At 49.3% G+C, this 8,966-nt stretch overlaps 1 long non-coding RNA gene across 2 annotated transcripts in view; it reads left to right on the top strand.

Annotated features, from left to right (window-relative positions):
- Positions 1-659: 659 nt before the first annotated feature.
- LOC310663878 overlaps positions 660-8,966 on the top strand; it is a 95,839-nt gene continuing 87,532 nt past the window's right edge. The window contains exon 1 of one of the 2 annotated variants that reach the window (XR_014504607.1): positions 660-974. This is a non-coding gene — a long non-coding RNA (uncharacterized lncRNA). Of the gene's footprint in view, positions 975-5,702; positions 6,011-8,966 lie in introns of those variants that run through there. The other variant, XR_014504608.1, reaches the window with a different exon arrangement.

Genomic DNA, 8,966 nt, shown 5'->3' with positions numbered 1-8,966 from the left:
CCACAGAAGAAGCCTCGCTCCGCATCTGGCTCCGCAATCCAGTCCAGCGGAGCGTGTGGACGTCGCATTGCCAAAACTCGGTTGGCAGGGCTAGAATGAGAACGGGGGAGCTTTCTCGCGGTGGTTCTTCAGTCTAGGCTAGTAGGAGGGCTGGAATAAACCCCTCGATGGACGGAGACCCCCGCCTCTCTCTCGAGGTGGGGCAAAGAGAGAAACCCCCATCCTTGAGAGTTCCCCCCACCTAGTTCCCCTCTTCGCCTTTTGCGACCCACGCCGCCTCTTCTTCCTGCCTTTTGGAGGACTTGGGATTCCTCTCCCTTTTCTCTTTCCAAACTTTCCCCCAAGTCTGCGGACCGTCCATCCTTGGAGGGGCCAACTATCGCCCCTCTCCGCCCACCCCAAATATTTCAGCGATGTTCCCCATCACTCACCCAACCTCTGCCTGTCTTCCTTCCTCAGCACAAGTCTGTAAGTTATTTCTCTCCCCCATTTATTCTTATAATGAAAGGAAAAAGAGCGACGAGGCTTGTTATTATAGATATTCATATATTTATTAGGCGAGCATCGACAGCCAGGAGCCTCGGAGGAAAGGAGGCGCCGGGGGCTTTTTATAGGTGACGTATAGACCTACGTGGGGTGCTCTGGCCCCACATGGCCCCTGCTTACAGGCTTCCCACATCCTAAAATGACATTTCCCCGCAGTCCTCCTCGTCCTCCCGCCTCCCTCTGAGGTGAGGAGGGAAGAGGGGCGGTGGGGGGAAATCAGCCTTCGTTGTTCTGCTCGGGAGACGAGCGACGGAGCTTCAGTTGTACAGAGAGACACAGAGACGGAGGAGCGCAGGGAGGGAGCTCTAAAAAGGACCCTCCATTTGTGGGAGGGGGAGCGCTCAGGGGATACCCCCCCCCCCTAGGAAGAGAGATCGAGAGCTGAGACCCAGCAAAGCGGACGGGGTCGCCAAGTCCTCTCCAGCAAGGTAAGGTCACCGTGGTTCCTATCGCGTGGCGTTTGCTTAAGACACAGTAGAGAGGGCAGAAAATGACTCTTCATTTCTTTCTTTTTAGAAGGGTTCTTGGCTAAGGAGCTGCGGAGATCTGGGGGTGTTTGTCTTGGGGGTACAGAAGAAGGCTAAATTTTCAACCTGGAATATAAATGATGATGGTGGGGTGGGTGGGTGGGGGGCTTTCCCCACCACAACAAATCACAAGTCCTGTAGTGGAATTTCTGACCTTTTACTGTCTGAAATTGACTTGGGCTGCCGCAGTGGCCCCGGACACGTGTCTTCCTTCCTTCCGTTTAGGGAGTCTTAGGATTTAGAGGAGGGGGTGTGGAACACACACACACACACACACACACACACACGCTTGTGTGTTTGTGCATGCGCGGGTGTGTGAGTGTGAAACACAAGCCATTCTAAGGTTGTTGACTGACTCTGTCTGGATTGTCAAGAAGAGTTTTCTCGCTACACACCCTTCTGGATCCTGGCTCTGGGCAACTCATTGGCACATTTTTGTCGGTCACTTCTAGGGTTTTTTTTTAGGAAGGGGGGGTGCCCCTCTCCGTCTCCATAGATGAAGGCCATCTGAAGCTCTCTTAGGCAAAAACTTATTATCTGTGTGTTTGGGGGTGGGGAGAGACTTTACAGCACCTTGTATGCAGGAAGGAGAAGGGACAATATAGTAATTTCCTCCTTTAGGATTTTGATTGATTGATTGAAAAAAAAGAGTGTAGACCCGCTTTAAAAATTGGGATGTAAGGTATATATGGGAGCCTTTTCCTTCAGCTCCATATGAACTCTCCGTGCTTCGTATGGAGCAAGGGGAAAGTCGAGGGACAACAATTTGTTGTTTCTTTGTTTTTTTAAGGCTGGGAGTAATATTTGCACACCGTTAATCCGGATCGCAGTCCGATATTCTCCTTTTCACACAAGGGAGGACATGGAGGAAACGTTCATTTACTCGTATGGGGGCTAGGGAAAGAGGTTGGGGACTGAGAGGGTTTGGTTGACCGTGAGAAGCAGATAACTTGTGAATTTTCTCCCCATCGTCCTCAGAGATCTTAGTATGGTGGTAGTAGATTCCTGGCGCACTAGATAACGTAGTGGGCTGGACCAGCTCTGCCCTGGACCCTGTGTGGATGCGTATAGAAACTATGATATATTAGTTGGCTATTATCCTTCCTTTTGTGAGTTTAGCAGAGTACACCCCTTGCAGTAAAAATAGGAAGATTGCACACCCAGCCCTGACTTTATGACTTTCTTATCTGTTATGTGTGCTTGTGTGTCTATATCAATATCTAAACAGATTACACACACGCAATCCCAAAGCGAATTGTTTCCTGCAACGCTCATCTGTTCCCTCTCGAAAAGCCCAGAGCAGTTTTACAAGCAAAGGTCGACCCACACAGACACACACACACGCCGACTCCTCGCGCTCGAGGTCCCCGGTGGTGTGTGCCTTTAAACACACCCAGACACACAGCACACACCCGCCGCACCATGGTCACCATTGGAAAGTTGCCTTGGCAGAAACTTCACTCAATAGGGCTACAATGGAGCCCCCGGGGCGGGCGGGACAAAAGGGGTTGGAAGTAGTTGAACTGCCAGGCACGTCCACCCCCCGGGTGCTTGAATTAAAAAAGAAGAAGGAGAAGGAGGAGAAAAAGAAATAATGAATGAGAGAGAGGGAGAGAGAGAAAGAAAAATGAAAGAAAAGAAATGTACGGGGGGAAGAGGGAGGGGGAAGCCAGAGAGGGACTTTTCTTTGCGCTGGTGAGAAAATACTCCGGGCAAAAAGTTGGTTCGGCGCCTTCATTTCAGCGCCAACGGAGCAAAGCTAATTCAATAGGAAACGCGAAGGTTTCCAAATAAAGAAGCGCTGTTAACGTGAAAAGTTCGTCTCTGGCGAATTAATTGTTAGGGCAAATAAACTCAGCCACGGAGAGACGGCAGTAGGTCGGGAAGGGGATTATTACTATTATTTTCTCTTAACTGCTGGCTGACGTTTCCTCCGCAGTTACGCAATGATTTTTCAGTGCTCATCCTTTCGCGGAGAGAGTTTAAATCTAACCCACACAACGCTATCTCAGATACTTCCGGGGGAAAGGAAGGATGTCATTTGCTGTTGTTGCTTTTATTTTATTTTTTTTTAAAAAATATTTATTTATTATTTTTTTTAAAAAAATAAAATACGACCCTTTGTCGTAAAGCAAAATGAGACAGAAATCGTGGCAGGGCCTGGTGTTTTCTAAGAGAGCGCAGTGATACTCGGAGCATCTTCTAAATGGAAATTTGTATTTTCCCGTTCAGAAATCAGAAGCGATCAGCAAGATTTTTGTAGCTATCCCATCTACTGTATAGCTGCCTCTTCCGAAGTTTGGTTACTGCTAGCGAAGGTTTGAATACCTGTTCTTGTGGTTTCAACGTTTTATACCATAGCGCCTCTTTATTATCCCGTGTTGTGTGATCGTATATTTATCTATCTATCTATCTATCTATCTATCTATCTATCTACACACACACACACATATATATACATATATATGTATATGCATGTGTATATATATATATATATATATATGCACAGATTGAGTCTACAGTCCAAGTTGGGAAACATTAATGGCCCAGAGAAAAGAGTTGCAGAAGCAACGGTTGGTTAAATAATAATAATATTTTTTTTAAGCGAAGCATACTGAAAAATGCAGATTATTTTTTGTGTGCATATGGAAAATAAATTCATCACATAACAGAAGGCTGAGCAGGAGAGAGAAACAAGACGTTTGGAGATAAAACAATAATAACAGGTGTACAGTGCTAGCTTAGACAGGTCTACTCAGAAGTAAGTCCTATGAAGTGGGCCTTATGACCAGATAAGTGGCTATAGGAGTGCAGCTGCAATTACTATAAAAAAGGGAGGGGATCCAAATACATAAATAAATAAGACAGCGACTAGAGTTGCTCGAGGCTAATGAAAGCACGGGGCGGGGGGAGACGTGGAATCAAGACGAGAGAGAGAAGAGAAACAAAACGGGAAGGAACTGATTTAAGGCTCCAAATGCTCGAATTCCAATTCAGACGTCCACACGCCCACATTCACCTAAACAGAGCACCGCCTCGCACCGTCGGTTTTATTGGGGGGGTGGGGTGTCGTCTGTTCCAGCGCAACACAGGAATGGCCTGCAAGGGGTTAAACTGATTGCTCATGAACTTGGCCTGTCTGTCTGTCTGGATTTTGATGGATGGGGTAGACCCCGCTGGCAAGTTCAGGCGGCAAGACCTCCCCCGCGGCTTCGGCGGTCCTGGGAAGCAGACGACAGAGGGAGAGGGCGGGGGAAGGGGAGGGGGGCGAGGGAGGGGAGGGGGAGACTTCACCTCCCCGTTACTCCCCCTCGCTTTACTACCGCAGCCTCCCACCCTTCTACCTCGCTGCAGAGGAGGGCGAAGTTGCCCGATCTCGGATAGAGAGCTGGTCTTTCCCTGGCCTCTTCAAGGCCCCTAATTCGCTTGGAATGGGATGGAGAGACAGATAGAGGGGGAAGGTGGATCCACGCGATGGAAGGAGAAGGCAGGCTGGGAAAAAGCGGGGCTGGGTTTCAGCATTTGGACAGCGCCCGAGGCAAGGTAACCACGGTGGGCAAAGAGTGGTATGGAGAGAGAGGCAAGCGCAGAAAGCGGGGGGCCAGTAGAGAAGAGGGTCTCTAGGGCGACCCCCTTCCTCCCTGGCTTTCAGATCCCACCGTGGGGGGGGGGGTGAAGTTGGGGAGGGAGGCTCTCTGGGTTTGGAAATGTGGGGTGGGGAAAGAGGTTTTCTTAGAATCCAGGTGCAAATCCAACGTGCCCGCGAGCTGTTCCTCTGGTTTGCCATATCTGCCCATCTGGTTACCGACCTATGGCGCGCACCCCATCTATCATCAGGAGAATTAACAGACAGACAGACAGACAGACAGACAGGATGTATGGGTGGCTATAAAGGCAACAAGGAGGGGAAGAGAGAGAGGGTCACCTAACCACTGTCACAAAAATATCAGTTATGTCAAAAAGGCTATGATCAATATCCTTCCCGCTCCAATACTTTTTCTTCTACTCAATCCCCCATCCCAAGATGCGGAAAAACTTGGGGGTCTGCTCAGCAAACCCCATGACCCCCAGTCCCACAATACCTTCTCTCAACGCCTTGCAAAGAATGCGACAAAACCAAACATCCCCCCCCCAAAAAACGCCTCTTTTACCTGCCCAGAATTCCACCCCGTTGGTCATTCCCCTATCCAGGAGTGTTTGAGGACTGGTGGGGGGCTGGTGGGGCAGGTGGGCGGGTATAGTGTTGGTTTTCTTCTTCTAAGCCTGCCTGAGCTGTTTTCAAAAGGCCGTCCTTATGCAAGCCTATCAGAATGGACTCCCTCTCCCCCTCCCCGCCCAGCCACAAGCCACTTTCCCTTTTTAATTGGAGCTCCACCGGAGTCTTAATTACAGGCTGAGAGAGGGAGGGCAGGCTGAGATTTCTGCTCGGTGGAGAAGCCTGGCCAAGCGCCCCCTCCCCTCCCCCTCCTCCTCGCTTCTCCCCCTCCTCCTCCTCTTCCTCCTCCTCCTCCTCCTCCAGCCGCCCCTGATTGGCTCGAGTAAGACGCTGCTGCTCTGACGTCACCCAGCCTGCCAGCAGACCAGGCTTTCTTGGAAAACGACCAGAGCTTTTGGAGCTAAGAGGAGCTGGCTGGGCGCGCGGAAGGAAGCCCAGCTAGAGGCGCCCTCCTTCTCTTAAATCCCCCTCCTCTCCACCCCTCTCTCCGCTCCCTCAGAGCCAGAAGGGGGAAAGGGGGGCCGGCCAAGGAGGCCCACACAGCGAGACTGAAGCCGTGGATCATCCTCGGCTGGGAAATAAGCTACGCAGCAGCTCCAATCGCCTTTCGCCCCTTCTTCTTCTCCTTATTATTATTATTATTCTTGTTATTTTCTTGGCCACGGATTTCTTCTGTCTGCCTGCCTGCCTTCTCCATCACCCGTGCTTGGAGCTGCCGCGTGTAAGTGCTGATCTTGCTTGCTCTTCGCTGAGAATCCTGCCTGTCTGCCTTTCTTTTCTCTCTCTCCCCCACAACCACGGGGAAAGGCGTTAAAGGCTGTGGGGTTTTGGGCCCACCATCATAGAAAAGAGAGATGGGGATTCGGTTGGGTTAGAGGCGGTGGAGACGGCTATGGAGTGATGGCGCTGCTCGCCTTTGAAACAGCGTCTGGCGTGAGGTGGGGAGGGGCGTTCAGGGGGGGTGTGTTGGCGTTTTGAGGGGGTGGGGGGCAGAAGGGGAACGGATTTGGGAACGATCGAGGGTGCCGGGGGAGGAAAGAAATATCTCTCCCGCCTTCTGTAAGAGAAAGTTGATCTTCCTTTGCTTCTTTGAATAAGCAAACGAGGCAAAGAAGGAAAGGAAGACGAGCACGTGTGAATTGCAGGTTTGGGGAAGGGCAGTAAGATCGTGGGAACGCAGGGAAGAGAGAAGAAGGCGCTCGGGAAGAAGGAAAAGGGTGTCGGAAGAAGTCCTCCCAGGCCTTCCTTGGTTGCAAGCTTTGGATCTTGACAAAGCCGGGTCTGCGTGCGAGGGTGTGTTTGCTCCCACCCGCTGGAAAAAGCTTTAAATAGGTAGGCATCCATGGCTTTGGGAAGTAGCTGGGCTCTTGGGATGTTGCGTACCGGGAGCCAAAGGAACCAGGGGTGGGTGGAATTGTTCGAGGCTGAGATCCCCTTACACGCTGCGCGCCGTGCGTGATTATTGGCTCCCGAGTAAAGCTTGCTTGGATTGTACTTGCACGCGGATGGATCGGGTAGCTGCGTTTCGCTGCCGTTGAGGAGCGTGGTGGCGGTGGCGTCTTCCCGCAGTCCCAGATTAAGGGTATCCCCTGATAGCATATGGGTTGTAGCCAATGCTAGTCCTGCTGGGTGTGTAGAGCCATTAAAGTGAGTGAGGATGAACTAACTGAGGCCCATTGCTTTCAATGGGTCTACTCTGAGTAAAGCTAAGTTAGCTACCACCCTTTGCCAAGTCAAGGTATTCCGAGAGTCTACTGTGCGTCTGTCTGTCTTAGGTTCTTGGGCTGTTGGAACTAAGAGTGTTGCGAGGAGGCCTTGAAGTTCATCGCCAGCATTTAATAACAGCAGAAAGTAATAACTGCACTAACACTAGCGATGATGGTGCTGGTAAATAAGAATTATATTAAATAATTATTACATAAGAATTATATTAATAATGCATCATTTTTGGGTGTCTTTGTCCTGAATTCATCACCCGAGGAAGCTGCCTCAGTCCACTGTTGGGGACGGCCTTAAGTTTCAGGCTTATATTCCACGTTTATGGATTTGTTTCCAAGGTGCGCTGTAGAAACGAGGGGACGAGTTGTTGGTTTCTTGGACATTCACATAGTTACTGAGGTGCTCTGAGCTGGTCCTTACCAAGCGTTAGAAAGATATCGATCCACTTCTCCCAAATGCTCGCTATTGTAAAAGCCACTTCTGAGACTATTATTTAAGCGGAGGGCATTTAGGAAGATGGGCATCCACCAGTTATTTCAAAAGGCTTTGTTCTTTTCGAAGGGCCCGTGGGCTTGTGGTGAGCGTGTGAGATTTGCATGGGATGGTTAATATTGCAAATTCTCTTAACAACAAACAAAATGGGTTCTGTAGTGTTTCGATGCCCGTGGTGCAAAATATTTATATATATTAAAGAGTAACGGATTTCAAGACACGTGTGAAATATCCCAGGCTTACGGTGGATATTTTTGAGAGAATGATAATGATAACCACAAACAACAATTGCACTTTTTGCATGATGTCTGGCCTTGAAAACACAGAGTTAGAGAGCATCCCATTTAGAAGCATTGCTTACCATACATTACCGAAATGAGGACAGCCGCTAAGAAGGAATCCTTTAATTTTCTGTTATTGGAGGCAGAAACCCTAACTAACGTGGGGGGGCGGGCGGAACTTGGATATATTTTCTATTGCAAGTTACAGCCGCTGCATTGATATCTAGATAGCAGCGAATGCAAGTGCGTTTGGATTTATTGCCTTTGCTTAACTTTCATTTTATTAGGTGTCGTTTCTCCTTCCTTACCTTCCTTTTCTTCCTCTTATTTTTCAGAGTCAATTAAAATAATAATAGTGAATTAGAACGATTTCCACCGATTAGGCCTCAGCCTTGAGCGTGTGCCTGGGGATATAGCATATGATATTTTAAGTTGCGCCCCTCCAAACAGGCCAGACGTTCAAAGGACCTGCATTCCTGTCTAGATCACGGTCCTCTCACCCCCCGACGCTTGTTTGGGAGGCAGTATAAAGAGAAAAACAAACACACTCTGGCCCTCCTCTCTCCCTCAGCTTTCTACTCCTTTTCTTGAGCGGCCGCGTTTACACCGCTCATGATGGGATTCTTAATTACTCGACAAAGCGGGGCTTCCCAGTTCACCGCCCTTACTTTCCCCCCAACCAGCCTGCTTCTTATTTCTCCAAAAATGCCCTCCTCCGAACCCTTCGGGATCTGCCGTGCGGAGTTGGCAAAGAGAGAGGTGAGGGGACCCAGCACAAACCAGGAGATTCACCTGACTGAGTCCACCGAGCAAAGAAGCGTGTGTGTGGTTATTCGAGGTTGGCTAAAAATAACTTTCCCCTAATTAAAGAAGACCTGACGTCAGAGATGCTCAGGCGTAAAAAAAAGGGGGAAGGCCTCGAGAGATGATGTGTGTAGTTTTCTTCTTTCTTTCTTTCTTTCTTTCTTTCTTTCTTTCTTTCTTTCTTTCTTTCGCTCTCTCTCTCTCTCTCTTCTTTTTGGAGAAGAGGAGAGCAGGAGGGCTTCTTTAATTTTGAATGTCTTGGAAAGCGAGTGCGGTGAGATTGGGGCTACGATTCTTTCTAGCTGGCTGGTTGGGAGCCTTTTTAAAAATGCTCATCTCAGTAAAACCAGGCACGATTTCTCTCTCTCTCTGTGTTATGAT

The sequence above is a fragment of the Podarcis tiliguerta genome (assembly GCF_965153285.1).
Source record: "Podarcis tiliguerta genome assembly, chromosome: 14".
In the NCBI taxonomy this organism is placed as follows: domain Eukaryota; kingdom Metazoa; phylum Chordata; class Lepidosauria; order Squamata; family Lacertidae; genus Podarcis; species Podarcis tiliguerta.
The sequence above is the reverse complement of the archived record's forward strand: the minus strand, read 5'-3'. Positions and strand labels throughout refer to the sequence as shown.